This window comes from Camelus bactrianus, chromosome 15, assembly GCF_048773025.1.
Source record: "Camelus bactrianus isolate YW-2024 breed Bactrian camel chromosome 15, ASM4877302v1, whole genome shotgun sequence".
Taxonomy (NCBI): Eukaryota; Metazoa; Chordata; class Mammalia; order Artiodactyla; family Camelidae; genus Camelus; species Camelus bactrianus.
This window is the reverse complement of record NC_133553.1, coordinates 20,421,796-20,440,616: the sequence shown is the minus strand read 5'-3', so window position 1 is coordinate 20,440,616 and position 18,821 is coordinate 20,421,796. Positions and strand designations below refer to the sequence as shown.

The 18,821-nt window shown below is 45.6% G+C and overlaps 1 protein-coding gene across 8 annotated transcripts in view; it reads right to left on the bottom strand.

Moving 5' to 3' along the window:
• GREB1 (growth regulating estrogen receptor binding 1) overlaps positions 1-18,821 on the bottom strand; it is a 126,225-nt gene that overhangs the window by 77,445 nt on the left and 29,959 nt on the right. The window contains exons 1-2 of one of the 8 annotated variants that reach the window (XM_074341667.1): positions 1,949-2,087; positions 981-1,798 (exon numbers count right to left, since the gene is read on the bottom strand). The exons of the other annotated variants lie outside the window; for them this stretch is intronic. The gene's annotated coding sequence lies outside the window, so the exon portion shown is untranslated. Of the gene's footprint in view, positions 1-980; positions 1,799-1,948; positions 2,088-18,821 lie in introns of those variants that run through there. 8 annotated transcript variants of the gene reach the window in all.

Here is an 18,821-nt window from a genome sequence, read left to right as displayed (position 1 = left end):
CTCCAACGTCCCTACAGCAAAACTGAAGAATCTTTTGGCCAACACACAAGTATGGTGACTTATTTCTGATGAGCCCAAAGTTTTGGAAACAAAGCAAAGGCCTCTGAGGACCTCCAACCTTCCAAGCTCCTTCTGTAATTCCCTGCAGCATGGTGGACCCTCCCGTAAGAGCGATGGGAATGAGGCTCTGCTGGTGGAGGAGGAGTCAGCCCTGAATATATGATATGGCCATAAACACATTCAGACTGCAGGACGCTCTCCTATAAACTCTTTGACGGTCCCCCTGGCAGGAAACAGCATTCTAATGTAGATTTCTCCGATTTTCCTTGGAGGAACTCATAAACTCCACAGGTGTTGGTGAAGGAAGAAAAGCAGAGCTGAGGGCTTGACTTTTGTCTAATCTGCTGGTCTCTCCAATAGGGACTGTCCTGCCCACAGCCACCACCCAGACATCTGTCCACAGAAGGTCAGGTGGCACTTCCTCTGAGACCATCCTTAAGCTCTCTCGAATGGAACCACGGAACAAGCAGCAATGTCCCCACCCCCGGTTGCAGGGAGAACTGAACGGGAGAGAAGCACCTTCAGAATAAAGCCAGGCAAGAATTTCAGGGAAGAAGAAACTATTCAAAAACTTCCCTCCAGAACCCATCAGGCAGGATCCAAAGTGCTGTACATCTCCTTAGTGAATCATTTATAATTAGACTCGCTGCTGCTTTTGTGTCAAACTTGTGCAAAGCTAATTATTTCCTACCCCTTTTTCCAACAGCAAAAATTAGGAAACAAACTCATTAAGTGGATTCACTCAACTTACTGCTCCCCTGGGCTTAAGTGAAAAGGCAAAAAAAAAAAAAAAAAAAAAAAAGCTCAGCATTATTTTGCTTAATCCAGGCCAATGCCATCTTTATAATAAGCAAAAGAGCCAAGACCAACCTCTCCAACCCCCAAAGCAGGTGCCGCTCCTGAAGTCGAACACACCATACCTTATGAGAAGCCGGTCATTTCAGGATTTCAGGCAGCCCAGGAATCAACCGGCCAGGAGCAGGCTGAGCCCAGCGGAGGGGGAGCGCTGGCTGAGGCTCCCGCCTCCGGGGCTGTGCCTTTGATCGCACGGGGAGCCCTTAATGCCCCAGAGAACAGTGCCAACTGCTCGGTCGACCTGACACCCTGGCTCCCCAGCCCCTGCCTGGGGAGGCAGAGGCAGCCAAGCCAGCCAGGGGAAAGGTTTCAAAGGCAGTATCTGCTCCCAGGGCTACAACAACAATCAGGGAAAAAAAAAAAAAAATCCCAGCAGCAGACTTTCCAAGTTGCGCTCCATCTGCCCCAGGCTCCCACTGGGTCAGATGGCAAATGCCACAGTTTTCCGTCTCCTTCGCACTGAAGTATTTTGCTGGGTCACAGTGCTCTTTATGCAGGTACATACCAGTCTGTCAGTCTAACCACCGGCAGTTAAACCGAGCCTTTTCAAACATGCGAGTTTTGTACTTGGCACGGAACCACGTCCTCTTGCGCAGAAAACAAAGGGTCAGGGAAGAGCACGGGCTTCGCCACGGGGACTGGGCAGCCCGGTGTGTCACCGGAGGGCAGAGCGCACAGGTGGCGCTGACCCGGGGAAGCACGTGCCCCTTCAAATAAACGCCTCCGTGAATAGCAAGGAACACACCCCAGCAAGGAGCACTCCCCCGAGAGTTGCAGAGGCTCGTTCTTAACCTTCTTGTATGTAAGTCATCAAACTTGTCCAGAGCTTCCGACATATCCTGTTGCAAGTAACGCTTGGAAATCCAGGAATCCTGCTCAAATCCTGATTGAAAAAGGAAAGAAAAGAAATAATGGGAGGCCCCTTCATGTGTGCTAAGTCCCTTTCATTTTGATTTTTATCTTCTTTCCGGGGTCTTTTATTTGCCTGCCAAGATGACTTGGATAGGACCCAGGGGGGTTCCACGTCACCTACCTTTTGTGACAAAGGCCAAAGAGCTAGATCATTCTTGTTGGCGTAATAGTCCGCAAAGATTCTTCTTGTTTCAAGGCCCAGTCCCCAAAATGCACCAAGCACTACAGGGTGGGAGAGCCCTGCGTTCTGGACCTGTTCCTTCCCCTGCTGAGCCCCAGCTCCCTGGCAAGGACCAGTGGAGACCCCACGGGTCCCCACACCTTCACAGATGGGCAGGGTGGCGCCCCCTGGTGGCTCTGCTTGAGCAAGGCTCTGGGAGTCAAAGTAAAGCCTGGCACTGTGGCTTCACTCATGTGGGCTGTGGGGAGCAAATCGGGTCTGCAAAGGACCCGTGGGGACCAGAGAGGAGGTGACAGTGGGTGCAGTGCCTACTGCCTGCTGCCACTCAGAGCACATCTGGAACGGTGGGAAAGTGGACACCACAGAGATGTCCAACAGGAAAGGAAGGCTTAATCAGCCTCCAATATCCCAGGCAAGGAAGTTATGTGCAAGTTTTTAAATGATACAGATATACTTAGGACTTAACATTCAGCAAGAAAAAGATTTTAAATTGTTATAGAATTACAAATACATGCATATACATATATGTAATATAATGTATATGATATTCTATTATATAGAGAGAGGGAGAGAGAGAAAACAGCAGAGTTTTTAAGAGGATGGGCTCTGGCCCAGGCTTGGGTTTGAATCCTGATTTACTGGGTTAGACTCTGAGCAACTGACTTAACCTTTATGTGCCTCGGTTTCCCCAGTCTGATAAAGGGGATCAAGTACCTGTTTCTTAGGGTTGGTGTGTGGATTCCATGAATGAATACGTAGAGGCTGCTTAGAACAGAGGATGGTATATATATTATAAATACCCATTACAGTGGCCATGCTAATAGTAACAATTATCATGACTAAGCCTTCAATCTATAAATAAATAAATAAAATGCTTAAAAGAGATTGAAACAAAATGTCTACAGTGGTTGCCTCTGAGTAAAAGAATTCGAGATTTTTTTAAATCCTTCTTTAATCCTTTCTATAATTTGCTAATTTTCCATTGACATAAATTGTAATCATCATGAGGAGAAAATTACAACACCTTTGAACTGTGCTTTCCCATTGCTGTCTACACAGGGTTTTGATGTAAAAATAACACTGAGATGCCCAAGAAGGAGAGAGCTCACCCCAGTGTCCACGCTGATGGGTGTTTATGGTGTAAGCCTTCCTTTTGAATTTACATCTGCAAGTCTAAGCTCAGTGCCAGGATATCTCCTTGCCATAAACCTCTCTCTTCTGATCCTTATCAAGTGCTGTCCTCCCCTGGCCAAGTCCCTTCCACCTTACACATGACAAGCATGGACAGAGTCACCATGCCAGCAGCCAACACAAGCATTTGAGACTGTGGCGTGCTGGCTTTATTTTCCTGGTGACCACAAATGCTAGAAGTGATGAACTTCAAGGAGCAAAAAGTCTCTACCGGTCCAACAAAGTGTCCTGGAGACCATGGTACCCACCATCAACACATAAACAGGCCTTGGCTTCTACAAAAAGTTCCCCTGTGAATTTTTCAGATCACTTTAGACCTGCTTTACTTGTACAAACGGTGAGGGGCTGGTACTGCCTCGGCTGCCAGACGCTGACTCCTCAGACCTCCAGTGCTTTGTGCATGATGTGTGTTCTCTCTGCCTGGGAAGCCCTTACCCCTCATTCGTGACATGAACTCCTACTCATCCTTCAAAACCTAGTCAAAGCATCTCTTCTGCTGTGTGATAGACCTGACCCCCCTAAAGAGACCTAAGCACTTCTGTTTTTCTTTAGGTTTAATGAACCTCCAGAAGCCGGACCAGAGGACGGACTTATGGCTGATGCAGGTAAGGACCTAGAGGAAGCTGGTTGGCCCTACAGAAACCTAGACTCGGGCCTCTGGCATGTGTTAGGTGGAAACAGGGGACTTCTTTGAAGTAATAGATACAGAGCACTTGGCCCCTTCACCTCCCACCCCAGGGCCCACGTGGAGCTCCAGGACTCAGGCGTGTGCCCCTGGCAAAACACATCAATTAAATGGAATCAACTAAGGAGAGCTAGGACCACTCACATAGACATAGCCTGGCATTTAGAGGCCTCCAGAACACCAGCTCATGCTGTCCTGAGCACCCAAATAGCAACACCTGCCAGTCCACAAGCTCCACCGACAGACACAAAGTCGACTTCCTCTTTCTTAAACACACATATCCAGTGGTCACCTGGCATCTGAAGAAGGACTGAAGCATGAAAAGAACATCCAGGAGAAAAGATACTACAGCAACCAAAGGGAAAAGCAGGGATACATGAAGAATCAAAAAAAAATAAAAACTCTAATTACTATCCTCTAAGAGATTAGAGGGTCACACTTTCATTCAGCCTGAGAGACTCAAAAATCACAGAGGTGAGCCAGTCCCTCCTTCTGATTTAGACTGAGGGACAGTCTTAGTCCACTCAGGCTGCTGTAACAAAAACACCACAGACGAGTGGCTCAAACAACCCAGATTTGTTTCCCACAGTTCTGGAGGCTAGGAATCCAAGACCAGGGCGCCAGCCGATCTGATCTGATGAGAGCCTGTTTCTTGGCTCATAGACAGGCCATCTTCTCATCGTGTCCTCGAGTGGCAGAAGGGGCGAGGGAGCTCTCTGGGGGCTCTTTTAAAAGAGCTCTAATCCCATCCTGAAGGCTCCACCTTCATGACCTGGTCACCTCCCAAAGATCCCACCTCCTAATACCATCACATCAGAGGTGAGGTTTCAACATATGAATCTGGGGAGGACACAAACATTCAGTCCCTGGCAGGGACCCTGAGCTAACCAGAGAGCTGAGTGGAAAGGCTAAGGTATGGAATTTCGAAATGTAAGAGTTTGTGTATTCTGTTATGTTGTCCCCATATACAGTCAGTTCTGCTGACATTTGTTCTTAAACCACAGATTTGTACCAACAGACTGATATATCACAGAACAACTTGAACACTTTGTGAATTTTGTGTGCCCTTAAGGAGTGCTTTCCTCTGCAAGGAACACTAAGGTGAACGCAGAAAACACGGTGCCCGGCTGACTGAGCTCCTTAGCAATACGCAGAACACACACACCGCACACATCCACCGGCCACCTCCAATCACTGCATGTGTCACGAGCCACGCCCACCCACATCTGGTGTGAGAACTTTCTACACCTCCCTCCTTTCTCTGCTTCACAGTAACTCACAAGCTGCAATGCCAACAATGCCCACTTCCACGTGCAAAACTTCATTTCATTTATCTTGCACTTCTAGGTAAAGTTCCATATTGATTGCAGCATTTATGTATTCTCATGTGCAAAACTGCATTTCTCTTTTTTAATCAGGCGTTTGTCTTTTTTTCTTTCACTGTGTCGTTGATGAAGTTTTTGAGCGCGGTGCCTCTGACCCCATTTCCCCACAAACCCTGTGGTTTTTATTGTGCAATTCTGCATGATGCAGTGATATTTAGGAACACATCTTGTTATATCAGAACTGAGTATATGATTGTATTTCTGCACGTAAACTATACTTTCAGGAGTTCCTCTGATCCTTGGGGTGCGGGGAGGAACCAGAGTATGGCATGCTGATTCTGGTTTGGAAAATTTGGTCACCATCACTGAACTGCATACCAGTCACTCCAAGCACATTCTTCCTGGCTACCCCAAAACTTTCATCTCCAGTTTGGCCTTCTCCCTGCAATGACTGAGCTGGAAACCCCCTCCTGGGATAGGGCCAGTTGTTGGGTTTTGTCACTATAAAAGAAGTCTGTAGATGATCTGGGTTTTTTCCCCTCCATCAAATACAAAATAAAATCCAAGCATAAGTGATGAAATCTCCATTCGAGGTTTTTTTTTATGGGCAAGCAGCCAAGTCTCAGGGAAGCCAGGGAGCTGAGGTCTGGGTTTCCACCCCGGCCCCTTGCCTGCTGGTTGCTGTGTGACCTTGAACAGCCCCAGAACGCTCTCTGAGCTCGTTTCCTCCCCCATAAATGGAGACAACAAGGCTGACTTCAAAGGGGTTTTGTGAGGTTTTAAATAAGATAGTGTAGTAAAGTCAGCACAGTGGCTGAAACTTAAGTGTCTTTCCATTCTTCTTTCTTCTCATTCTTTTTTTTTTTTCCTGAGGACTAGTCAGGCTGATCTCTTTGCTGGTCACAAACCTAGTCCCTCACCCATGTCTTATGTTATTTGCCTACATTGAAATCCCCTCCCCTCACTGACTGCTACTCTAATTTGGAGCTTAAAACTTGTAAACATGAATAACTGGGAGGCATAAAACCTCTTAAGTTTTGGGACTGACTCTTTTGGTTCCTACGGCCGGGTTCTCCCCTCTGCCTCTCCCTTCCAAGAGCTTGGAGTTATTCATTCACTCACCCAATGTTTTCTAGGTGCCTAATGTTCATACACTGGGTACTTGAGCAACAACTCCCCAGAGCCTCAGTTTTCTCAGCAAAATCATATAAGAATACTGAGAGCAGAAGGTTGCTGGAAGGCTGAAATGACACCAGGACTGGCCATAAAGCACCTTTTACACCACCTGGCATGTAGTCAGTGCTCAGAGAGGGTGGCTTTTGTCGGAATCATCGTGATGAAAATGATGAAGCCACAGCCCCGCTCCAAGAGAGCTTAAACCCCGGTAAAAGGGAAACCTCTCCCTGCTGCCCTCATGCAGATGAGCAGATCCTACACTGGGAAGATCTGCAAACGCCTCTCCTCCCACAGACCCAAACACTCTGGAGCAAATGTTCCCCTGGACACGAAACAATGCGTCTGATTATGAGTGCATCCAACTGAAAAGGCAGCAGGCTGGCTTAGGTATGATTCATCATTGTCTGCTGCAGTAATTAGAAGTATTTTGGTTGGTTCTAGGTCAGAATGACCCAGTTACTGCACTTTTTTTTTTCCGCTGCTAAAGTTTGTGTTGAAACTTAAAACAAAAACTAAAGGCTTAGGGAAAGATAGCTCCTTTGTGACTTTTGCTCGGAGTCAGGACGTTATCAGCTCTGCCCTTCAGAAGCAAGCCTCCATCACGGCAGCCATTAACGCTCCATCTTTCACTTTACTAGACACAAACATAATTTTCTCAGAGGCTTCAGACAGGGGCTGCTAAAAAACCTCCCCTGCCCTTCTGGTTCCCAAGCTCCTAGCACAAAATAACAACCATGAGAGTACTTACTGATAAAGTGCTTCTGTAAGCAGCAAGAAAAAAAGAGACTTCATGACCCAGATATCGGATGGTTTCTAACCTCTCCAGCAATAAATGAACATTTCCGACTTTATTCTGGCTAATGTTGACTCATTAGCAAGATAGTTTCTACATGTTTAATATGACATATTTAAATGACAAAAAGCATGAAATAATGATAGAAAGCAGAGAAAGTACACATAAGGCTAGAAAGTTACATTATATCCTTAGCACCTGCTACAGTAGTAATGTTGGGTTTTTTTTTTTCCCCAATGCATAGAAAAAAGACTGGAAGGAAATACACTAAAATGTTAGCCTTGGATGTTTGGGGAAATGAAACTATGGAGAAATATTTTTCTTCTTCTTCCTAATTTTCTGTATTTTCTAAATTTTTTACAAATGGTCACATGTGATTTGTGTAAACAACTAGGGGTGGCGGGTGGCGCGGATTACACTCATGAAATTCCATCAAGCTTGAGTTCATTTCGAGACAATACGATATGGAAAAGATGACAGGATCTGAGTGCTGGAGTCAGCCTGACCTGACTGCCACTCCCCAGGGGGCCAGTCATCTGACCTCCACCAATGAGTGGTCCTGGCTACATCATCTCTTCAGCAGCCCATAGCCCCAGCTCAACAGCTACTTGTGTATTTCAGCTGACATGACAACACTCACAAGGTAAACTATCCCTTCAGTTTATCTCACCAAACTAAAAAACCAAAAAACAAACAAACAAAACTTCTACAGATATTACTATTTCACTTTTACTTTATAGTTTCAGTCCCTGCCCTACAATGTATTCTGGTTTCTCTATTTACTGTTATGGGATCTATTTTCACTGGTGAAGGTAAGAGAACTCTTCCATCTTCACAGATTTAATACAGATTTGGCCATTTCATTATTTTCAATAGTTTTAGAATTTCTTCCCATTATTTTCAAATGAGGAAGATCCTCTGAATCCTGGCAAATGGAAACTTTCAAAGTCATTGTACAAAACAAACACATAAACTGGGAGGAAATAAAAATAATTAGAGCCTTCTGGTTAATTTTGAAGGTAATAACCATAGCGCAATACAATTCTGTACTCTGGCGACCAAAGTCACATTTTAATCATGTTCAGAATTGTCCAAGCCAGTTGAAAAAAATTGCCAAGGGCTAATTCTTCATCCAATCTAATTACTGAATGAATAGCTTCTGATCTAAAAAAGGCTATCTGATCATTCTTTTAGAATAAATATCTACAGGTAGCAAAGAAAAAAGTGAAATTTGGCGAACACGTATCATTTTATGTAAGTATCGGTACTAAGGATTTCTCCCAGGAAATACAGACTTAGTACCTTTTAATGCTTACAGACAGAGCATTGCTTGCCAAAGGGCTTTATTAAATATTCTATGCTCATAGGTTTTACAGTTGGAGGGGACTTAAAAACTATCACCCGGTCCAACCCTCTGGCTTATAATAAGAAACTTATATGATTTTAAAAACAAGGAATAGAACACTTACTCAAACAAATAATTCTGTTAACTTTCATCTAAAGTGTTTATACCTTATAAATTCTTGCCTTTCATGGATGAATTTGAAAGAGATGTCTGCCACTCATGAACTTTGATGTAAAGGTGAACTGGGAGTAGATGTAAAGTGATGTCTCCCCAACCCTGAAGAGTCATCATTCTTCTTGCTACTAGAATAGGGACCCCTGGATTTTTGTGATCTAATTCTCAGATGCAGCTGCAAGCTCATGAATTCAAGGTCCTTTTCCTGTGTGGACAGCCAGGGACAGGAGTGTCCAACCCAGTCTCTGCCACACTGTTTCCCTGAGCAAGTGTCTTATTTGATGGGGGGCTGATTTTATAGCCTTAGAAAGACTGATTCTGAGATTTTGTGGGCTTTCTCTACTCAACAGCTGTGTTAGTGTCGATGCAGAAAGGAGATAAGCCTTCAAAAAAAAGTTAAAGGAAAGGGAAATTAAGGGATTTGGGGAATCCTTATCAGCAAAACAATCAAGGTGGCAGACTTTGTTCCACTACTGATAGAACTGGGGTTAGGTGACAGATCCTGCCTTTGTCTCCCACAACATTCATCACACCAGCAACTTCCACTGCAGGGTCTGTCTTCCCACAAGACAATGAACTCTAGGAGGGCAAAGACCGCATCTGTTTTGTTGAGCCCAGCCCATGCCTGGCTGTCTCCCTAATGGAATGAATGCCTGCTTGTAGTCTTGCTATTTAGAGAGACTGACCAGCAGAAAAGACAGTGCAGGAGACACGCCGTCCGTCCAATCCACCAGGTACCCAAGTTTATTCCTGGATCAAGTTTCACCACAAGACATTTTCAACCCTATTGACTTGGTCCCTTGTGGAGCCACGTTCCCAGAGCTGCACTGTAATGTTGTAACTTTGGCTATTTTTCAACATCATCATGGAAAATGGCCATATGGAATTGGCTTTGGCATTGGCTAACACATGAAATCCACTGTGTCACAGTATCATTTATATGAGGTCCTACAATAGAAATTAATTTAAGAATTTAATATGTGGGGGTAGGGGGCAATGGAGGGAGTCCTTTCCCCTGAAGGACTGGCATGTCTCTTCTCATAATATGCCTTCCAGCTCTTATTGCTTCCTTATTTTGTGCTGATCACCAGATAAACAGTGATAAATACATATCAAAAAATAAGCAGTGACTAATTTTAGGGAAAACAAAAGCTATGCAGGAAAAATAAAAAACTAATGGTACACACCTGGTTCAGCTGGCAAACTGTTGACATGGCCATGTTCATGCAAACATTGGGCCGAGATGTCAAACACTATAAATAGCTATACTGGGAGGACAGAGGGCAGGACTGTGTGGGGAAAATGGGGCTTATGTGAAGAGGGCAAAGGCCTTATCTTCCACAATGGGAGGTTAATAAATATTACCTGAAATTAAAAAAATCAAGAAGCAGCAAAATATGTTCTTTAAAAATGTCAAGAGAATTACTAAGAGTACCAGTTAAAAGGATTGAAAAGGTTATCATTAAAAAGTCTACAAACATAAATGCTGGAGAGGGTGTGGAGAAAAAGGAACCCTCCTACACTGTTGGTGGGAATGTAAATTGGTGCAGCCACCGTGGAGGACAGTATGGAGGTTCCTTAAAAAACTAAAAACAGACATACCATATAATCCAGCAATCCCATTCCTGGGCATATATCCAGAGAAAAATATAATTCAAAAAGACATATGCACCCCAGTGTTCATAGCAGTAGCATTTACAATAGCCAAGACATGGAAACAGCCCAAATGTCCATCAACAGATGACTAGAAAGCAGCTGTGTATATATTTATACAATGGAATACTACTCAGTCATAAAAAAAGAATAAAATAATGCCATTTGCAGCGATGTAGGTGGACCCGGAGATCATCTTTCTAGGTGAAGTAAGCCAGAAAGAGAAAGAAAAATGCCAAATGATATTACTTATAAGTGGAATCTAAAAAAAAAGACACAAATGAACTTATCTACAAAACAGAAACAGACTCACAGACATGGAGCACAAACATATGGTTACCAGTGGGTGGGTAAAGGGGGTAGGTAGGGATAAATTGGGAATTCCAAAATTGCACCTGTTGGGAGTGATGGAAATGTTAGCTCTCTGGATTGTGGTAGTGGTTTCATTGGTGTAAACATCTATCAAAATTCATCAAATTGTACATTCGGAATAAGTGTAGTTTACTGTGCAGGGACCATACCACAATAGAGATGTTAAAAAAAAGGAGATTGAAAGGTGGTGCCTCCCAAGAACAAGACAAGAGAGGAACGAGCCGGCAGCTGCAGAGAGTAAGACGGCCATTAGTATTCAACATGTACTATCTTATTCAGTCTTCACTAAATTCTTTCCTTACGAATGAGAAAGTCAAGACTCATAGACATTAACCAAGATTGTACAGCTTAAGTAAAGCTAAGATTTTAATGCAGGTTTACTGCAATCCAAAACTTATGATCTTTCCACTACATTATGTTCCCTGTCTTATTCAAGGAACTTGTGACATAAAGGAAGAAAGCTTAACGTCATGTGGTCTCATAAAATGCCATATGATGTAAAGAAAGGGGAAAAAAAAGTGGCAAAGATGAGGAAGCGTGAAGGACAACACTGAAGCCCATTCAAAAAACTAGAGTTATACTAGTAATTAATCCACAGGAACTCCGGACTTCAGTGGATCTTTTTTTCCCTAGAACAAAGTTGGCATTTATAAAAGTGAGTCTTGATAAAATCCTGCCAAGTGTCTGATCCCTCCAGGCAACACTAAGACAAGCCTTTGGAAGCACCACCCATCACATGAGAGCAGTCACAGTCCTGGAGCCCAGGGCAGGCCACACTCAGAAAGGCATTTAACCCCATGCGGTGGGACGCTTTACAACCCAGGATTGGTCAGGAGGACCTTGGAGCACAGCGAAAGAAAGGAAACTGAGAGTCAAGGCAGAAGGGGAAAAAAGCAGCAAGACGGAGTCAGAGGTGGGAAGAATCCAGAGAGTTGTGACCGGGTGCCCGGCCTCCATCTCATGCCTCATCCAGTGGGGCTGGTCTGGGCCCGGATGGCCAGTTCTGACCTCGGAGAGGTGGCTGTACCCCCAGGTGCCCCCACCTCATCACTAGAGGCAGAATTTCTGTATGAACACAGCCTCCCGTGTCTTTGCCAAACACCTAATGAAAAAGGCCCAAGTAAACTACAGAGTATGTCATTCTGGAGGGATACTGCTGGAAGGACACACAAGGGACAAGCAAGAGGATGGGACCAAGAGCCCTTTTAGAAGGTGAAATGAAACACATTTCATTTGAGGGGTCATGTCCGTGTGCGCTCAGGGAAGCACCTCGCAGACCAATAATCAGACTTGGCTGCCGGTTACACACATCTGAGCACAGCCCGACAGGGACTCACTCTTCTTCTGGAACCAGGGGCCTGCAGGGAGCTAGTCCAGAGCCAGGGTGGCCTCCTGACAGTGACATCCGAGACCGAAACTCCTCCTGCCTCGGAAGTGGCCACTGTAGTCCACAATCCAGACTGGAAGGAGGGAGAAAGAAAAAGCTAAAAGGAGGGTGGCTCCTGTACCAGGAAAACAGCCGTTTCCCCAGAAGTCCCCACCCAGGAGATTTCTGCTTATAGAATGTTGGTGGGAACATGGCCTCGTGGCCACCTAGGTGCCAGGGGAGCCTCAGGAATGGGGTTTTTACCCAGGCACTTTGCTCGCCTGAACAAAATCAGGGTCCCACTCATCAAGAATCAGGAAGGGGATGGACAGAGCTGCCTGCTGCACAGAGCCCAGCGCCGGGTCAGCCAGCAACAAGAGGGCGTGTGATGTGCGTGGGAAAGCACAGTATGAAAAGTAACGATAAGACCAAAACAGACCAAGGCCAAATCTGTCCCAGACAACGGGGTCATGCTGACCTCGGGGAGAAGAGGATGTTCAGACAGGACATGGTACTGCAAGGCAAATGCAAAAATATCAAAGTGCTAGTTTACAATCCGGCAGAGGTGGCTATTTTAAGTATTTATCATCCACCTGATAAGGCTGGCACACGAGCTGCCCCCCCAGAGGCCCTTCTACTGGGCGTGTGACACATCCTTTCCCTGCACCCTCAGGATGGAAATCCATGGGAGAGGAAACGTGAGGGCCAGGGAGACGGGGGTCTTGCCTAAGGACACACACCAGTGAGAGGCAGAGATGGGACTTGAATGCGAATCAGTCATGCTCCCAAGCCTGTGGCCTCACCACCTTTCCTCTCGACCCGTTTATCTTCGGATACTGGACAGCAGCCGGAGGAGCCAGGTGAGATTGTGACGCTGTTCTGCTCAACACAGACACCTTGGGACCAAGCCAGACAGAGCTTCAGCTCACCTCTGAGTTCAGGGTGAGTGGTTTCCGAAGGTTTTTGCCTTGGTGAAATAAAGGATACCTGCGAATAAAGGCCAGACTGGATCTGATGATCTGCATTAATCAACCCCCCCACTCCCGCCTCAACTGCAGCTCAGAGCAAACCTCATCTGGCCTGACGCCTGACCCTGGACTTCTGACTCTCAATTCAGTGTCTGACACACAAATGAGCCCCAGAGAGAAAGATCAGAGACTTCTACCTACTGAAAAGAAAGGAAAATATTGTCAGTTACCCGGACCATCCAAACTTCCCTTTAAATGAGCGTGACTTTCTCCTACGCTGAATTTTTTTTTTTTCTTGAAGTGTTCATTTCCAACTTTCAATGATTGCGAGGTCGTAAGTTCCCACCTGAATGGATTCTCCCACTCCTGGTGACCTTGGCATTAGACCCCTATATGGAAAGAGGCCCCACCTCCCCCTCAGGTGGCCCACCCCTGACAGCAGAAGATGAAAGAGAGCTATTGCCAGTAATTAAATGTGCACGAACCGTTCTGTTAAGTCCCTGGTTCCTTTTTCTCCTTTGCTCTTGAAGAAAGAGCACTAACTCGCTTTCTCTAGTAAAATGCCCACAGGGTTGGGGTGGAGGTGGACAAAAAAAAAAAAAAAAAAAAAAAGAAAGGAAACCACTCCTAGGGGAACTCTCCCGGTCTTGTGAAGTTCCCAGCACCTTGTAATCACTCCTCAGTGTTTCACTACCAGTTGTTAAATGTAACAGAAACTAGGACTACATTAGCACATTAAAACCGGAGGATCATCTGCCCATGCTTGAGTCAGACCAACGCATAAAACAGGATGAGTGTGCGGGAAGGTCCCTTTGAACAAGGACTGTGTAAGGGGAGGAAACCAACTTACACCAACTTACAACATACCAAGCACCTTAGTCTTCAATAACTGCGTGGGTAAGGTAGCTTTTTTTTTTTTATTTTTTTTAACATTTTTCATTGAGTTATAATCATTTTACAATGTTGTGTCAAATTCCAGTGAAGAGCACAATTTTTCAGTTATACATGAACATATATACATTCATTGTCACATTTTTTTCTCTGTGAGCTACTATAAGATCTTGTATATATTTCCCTGTGCTATACAGCATAATCTTGTTTATCTATTCTACATTTTGAAATACCAATCTGTCCCTTCCCACACCCCGCCCCCTTGGCAACCACAAGTTTGTATTCTATGTCTATGAGTCTGTTTCTGATTTGTATTTATGGTTTTTTTTTTTTAGAGTCCACATATGAGCTATCTCATATGGTATTTTTCTTTCTCTTTCTGGCTTACTTCACTTAGAATGACATTCTCCAGGAGCATCCATGTTGCTGCAAATGGCGTTATGTTGTCGGTTTTTATGGCTGAATAGTATTCCATTGTATAAATATACCACATCTTCTTTATCCAGTCATCTGTTGATGGACATTTAGGCTGTCTCCATATCTTGGCTATTGTAAATAGTGCTGCTATAAACATTGGGGTGCAGGTGTCATTTTGAAGTAGGGTTCCTTCTGGATATATGCCCAGGAGTGGGATTCCTGGGTCATATGGTAAGTCTATTCCTAGTCTTTTGAGGAATCGCCATATTGTTTTTTTTTTTTCCGTCATTGTCAACTTTTTTTTTTTAACAGAGAAACTGAGCATGGCCACAACAGGACCACACAGGAAATGAGAGTAGAACCAAGGGTTTGACTCCATACAACTGCTCCACCATCAGCTTTAAAAAGAAATAAAATTCACAAAACAGGAATGTCAAGGAAAGTTCATTTAAAGTAGCCTATTTTCCAAATGCCTGAAAGTTTCCAGTAAAATGCTATGATCAGTATTTTGTAAGAGTTTTCAGGGGGAGCCATGGCCTTTTGGGGACTTCCAAAAGGAGAAGCAAGTAGGAAAATGTTTGCAAACAGAACAAGGAAGGGTTGGAAAAGCCACTCATCCACTGAAGCACGTCAGTCATGACCTATGCCAGAAAAAAATCATTCATGCATAGATTTTTGTTAATCAGATAATTTCTTGGAGAAAGAGCAGACTTTTTAAAATGGATGAGCGAACAATTATCAGAGAAATGCAAATCAAAGCTACAGTGAGGTTTATTACCTCACACCAGTCAGACTGGCCATCGTTAAAAAGTCCACAAATGATAAATGCTGGAAAAGATGTAAAGAAAAGGGAACCCTCCTACACTGTTGGTGGGAATGTCGTTTGGTGCAGCTGTCATGGAAAATGGTGTGGAGATTCCTCAAAAACTAAAAATAGAGTTACCATATGATCCAGGAATCCCACTCCTAGTAACATACCTGGAGGGAACTCTAATGTGAAAAGACACCTGCACCCCAATGTTCACAGCAGCACTATTTACAACAGCCAAGACATGGAAACAGCCTAAATGTCCACTGATGGATGACTGGATAAAGAAGTTGCTATAAAAAAGAATAAAATAGTGCCATTTGCAGCAACATAGATAGACCTGGAGATTGCCATTCTGAGTGAATTAAGCCAGAAAGAGAAAGAAAAAAATACCATATATCACTCATATGTAGAATCTAAAAAAAAAAGACACAAATGAACTTATTTACAAAACAGAAACGGGCTCACAGACATGGAAAACAAACTTATGGTTACCAGGGGGTAAAGTGGGGTGGGAAGGGATAAATTGGGAGTTCGAGATAGGCAGATACTAACTACTATATATAAAATAGATAAATAATAAGTTTATACCGTATAGCACAGGGAACTATATTCAGTATCTTGTAGTCACGTATCATGAAAAAGAATATGAAAACGAATACGGGTATGTAAACGCATGACTGAAACATTATGCTGTACACCAGAAATTGACACATTGTAAACTGACTATGCTTCAATAAAAAATCAAATAAAAAGGGACAAGTGAACACGGTGCAGTTCCTTACAATGTCTTAGTAAAGAGCTCCACGCTGTTCCAAAGCACATGTTGCCTTGGTGATGCTTATGACAGCAGCCTGGGCTCCCCAAGAGGACCGAGGGACCCCTGCCGGGAGTTGGAGAGGAACCACCTGAGCAAAGTGCCACAATGGGGATGATTCTACAGGTGAGGAACTGAAACTCTGCAATGTACAGGGCCCCCAAACGGTGGATCGACACTAGAACTGGGTTTGTTTGAGCCCAGAGTCAAGCCCATTTCACAGGGAAAACTGCCACGAGGAAGTTCTGGTGAACGGCCTTAAGGTGTGTCCATTCACCAGGGCAATAAAAGCAGGAAAAATGAGGTTGAGTGACTGACGTGTGACAGACCTAGGGTCCTGGGAAAAGAGCAGAAAGCTGTGGCCACAGGAGCCCAGGAGGATGGAAGAAGGCTGTGTCCAGGGCCACAGGCGTCCACTCTGAGGGCGGGGGGTGGGTGGGGCTCACCCTGTCTGTCCACAACCCACAATGAGTGAAGGACTCCAATCACCAACTCACTCTCTATTCAGGCAAACTCTCCCAAGTATGCCGACATCACTCCTAAAATATCTGCTCCCAGCAAAATAGGCATTTGATCGTATCTTCTTGGTTTGATCAATAGAGAGTCAATTCAGAACTGCAGAACCAATGCAAAATCCAAGTTGAAGCCAGGCATCTCCTGTCAGTGAGTGGGTCATCCAGTTACCACGTTCCCAATCCATTTGGACTGCCCAGATGCATAAGATCGAGGACGTCACTTGGGGAGGTCCTCAGGTCCACCTGGGGAGGAGGGGTGAAGTCTCATAAATCTGAAGTAATTTATGTAGTTAAGGTGCCCAAGTTTATTCCAGGAATGGGCTTCTCAGCAGGATGAAGTGAACCACAGATCCAATACAAGGTGGTTTTCTGCCTTGGGAGAAATAGCACAAGCCCACCAGCCTTCCCAGAAGAAGCCGCCCACCCGCCTCTGTGCTCTTGCCCCTGTCATCCACCCACCACCCAGGAATGCCCTTCTTCTATGTCACTGCCTGTTAAAAGTCTTCAGCACCTTTCAAGTCAAGAAGGTAACTGTTTGGGTTGAACTGTGTCTTCTAAAATTCGTATGTTGAAGTCTTAGCCCCCAGCACCTCAAAAAGTGACCTTATTTGGAAACAAGGTCATTGCAGACGTAATTAGTGAAGATGAGGTCATCCTGGAGGAGGGCAGGCCCCTAATCTAATGACTGGTGTCCTTATAAAAGGGGACACGGGGGCTGCTGTCACGAGCCACGGAGTCACCCTAAGCTCGAGGTGGGGCCTGGGACAGGTCCTCCCCTAGTGCTTCAGACAGAGCTCAGCCACCTTGACCGTGGACTTCCAGAGAGACGGCGTTTCTGTGTTTTAAGCTACTCGGTTTGCAGTACCCTGTGCCGGCAGCCCAAGGAAGCTAGTACAGTGACCGTCTCAGGCCCCTCAGGCTCCCATAACAAGATACCTAGACTGGGTGGCTCATAAACAACGAATGTACTTCTCTCAGTTCTAGACGCTGGAAGTCCACGGTCAGGGTGCCAGCAGGGCTGGGCTCTGGTGAGAGCCCTCTTTCAAGTCGCAGACAGTCGTCTCCTCACTGTCTTCACACGGCAGGAGGGACGGGGTGCTCTCTGGAGACCCCTGTGCAAGCTCCACCTCATGACCAGATCATCTCCCAAAGGCCCCTCCACAAGGCCATCGTGCTGGGGGTTAGGCTTCAACCTATGAATTTGGGGAAACACAGGAATTCAGTCCATAGCCATGGCTCAAACCTTATCTTCACCAAGAGGATCTTTCAGATTCTACTGGCCAAGCTCCTCCAAGAACAGGGTCTCCGACTCTGCCTCTGTTGTCAGACCCCCTTTGAAACAAGAGACTCTGCCTCCCCTGCAGCGGGAGGAGGAGGAACCTGCGTGGAATGATTCTAAAGGAGTCACTGGGCCAAATCTCTCTGTTGTAAGTTTGACCCCCAAGAAATGAGCAGAACGGGAAGTGGTAGGCACGTGGTTTGCTGCCGGGTGACACTGGTGGCAGAGAAGGGGACAGAGACCCATGGGCTCCCACAGCCAGGCCCCAGAGCAGCCTTCAACCCAGACGCACCTACAGCTTGGCTGTGGCCCAGCCCCAGGATAGCCGCCGACCTAAATAACACAGACCCTCATGCTCCTCACGGCAAAATCTTTTACCCATGGTCATTTAGGGGCAGGAAAGGTTCTGTTAAGTGAAACACCTGGTCTCTCACCGCATCACAGGTCTCTCCAGGGAGCACCTAGTCGTCCTGCCAGCCAACCGGCAAGTTCCTGAGAATAAAGACCACGTCTGCTTCACCAGCCCGGTTCCAAGGTGGCTCACACAGAGCTTGGCACCTAAGCATGTTCGGCCAACACCGTCTAGAACTGTCTCAGTGCACTCATGCCAGGTAGGCACCTGCTGAGCTGACATCAATGGCTTTGGAAAGGGGTGGTGGCCTTCAGGGACTGGGGTGGCCCAGGTGTCACTGTCACAGGCACAAACACCTGTCTAGGAAAGGCACGCAGCTACCCTGGGGGGGGTCACCATGCACTCATGACATATCAAGGGGCCAAGATTGGCATGTTTGGGGGACAAGACCAGACGGTAAACAGTTTAATGCTAAAATGGGAGGAATAGGCCAGGTTCTACAGGAATTTAGGGACAGCCACAAGAGTCAGAGAAGTCTGGAAGGCTGAGTTCTGCATCCCAGCTCTGCCCCCAGCACCGCCTCTAACTCGTCCTTTAACGCCTTCCTCCACCGTCTTCCTGGCTCACACATCTAAGAACTCACTCCTAATGGCTAACCTCAGTCCACCCTCAAATCAAGAGCATTT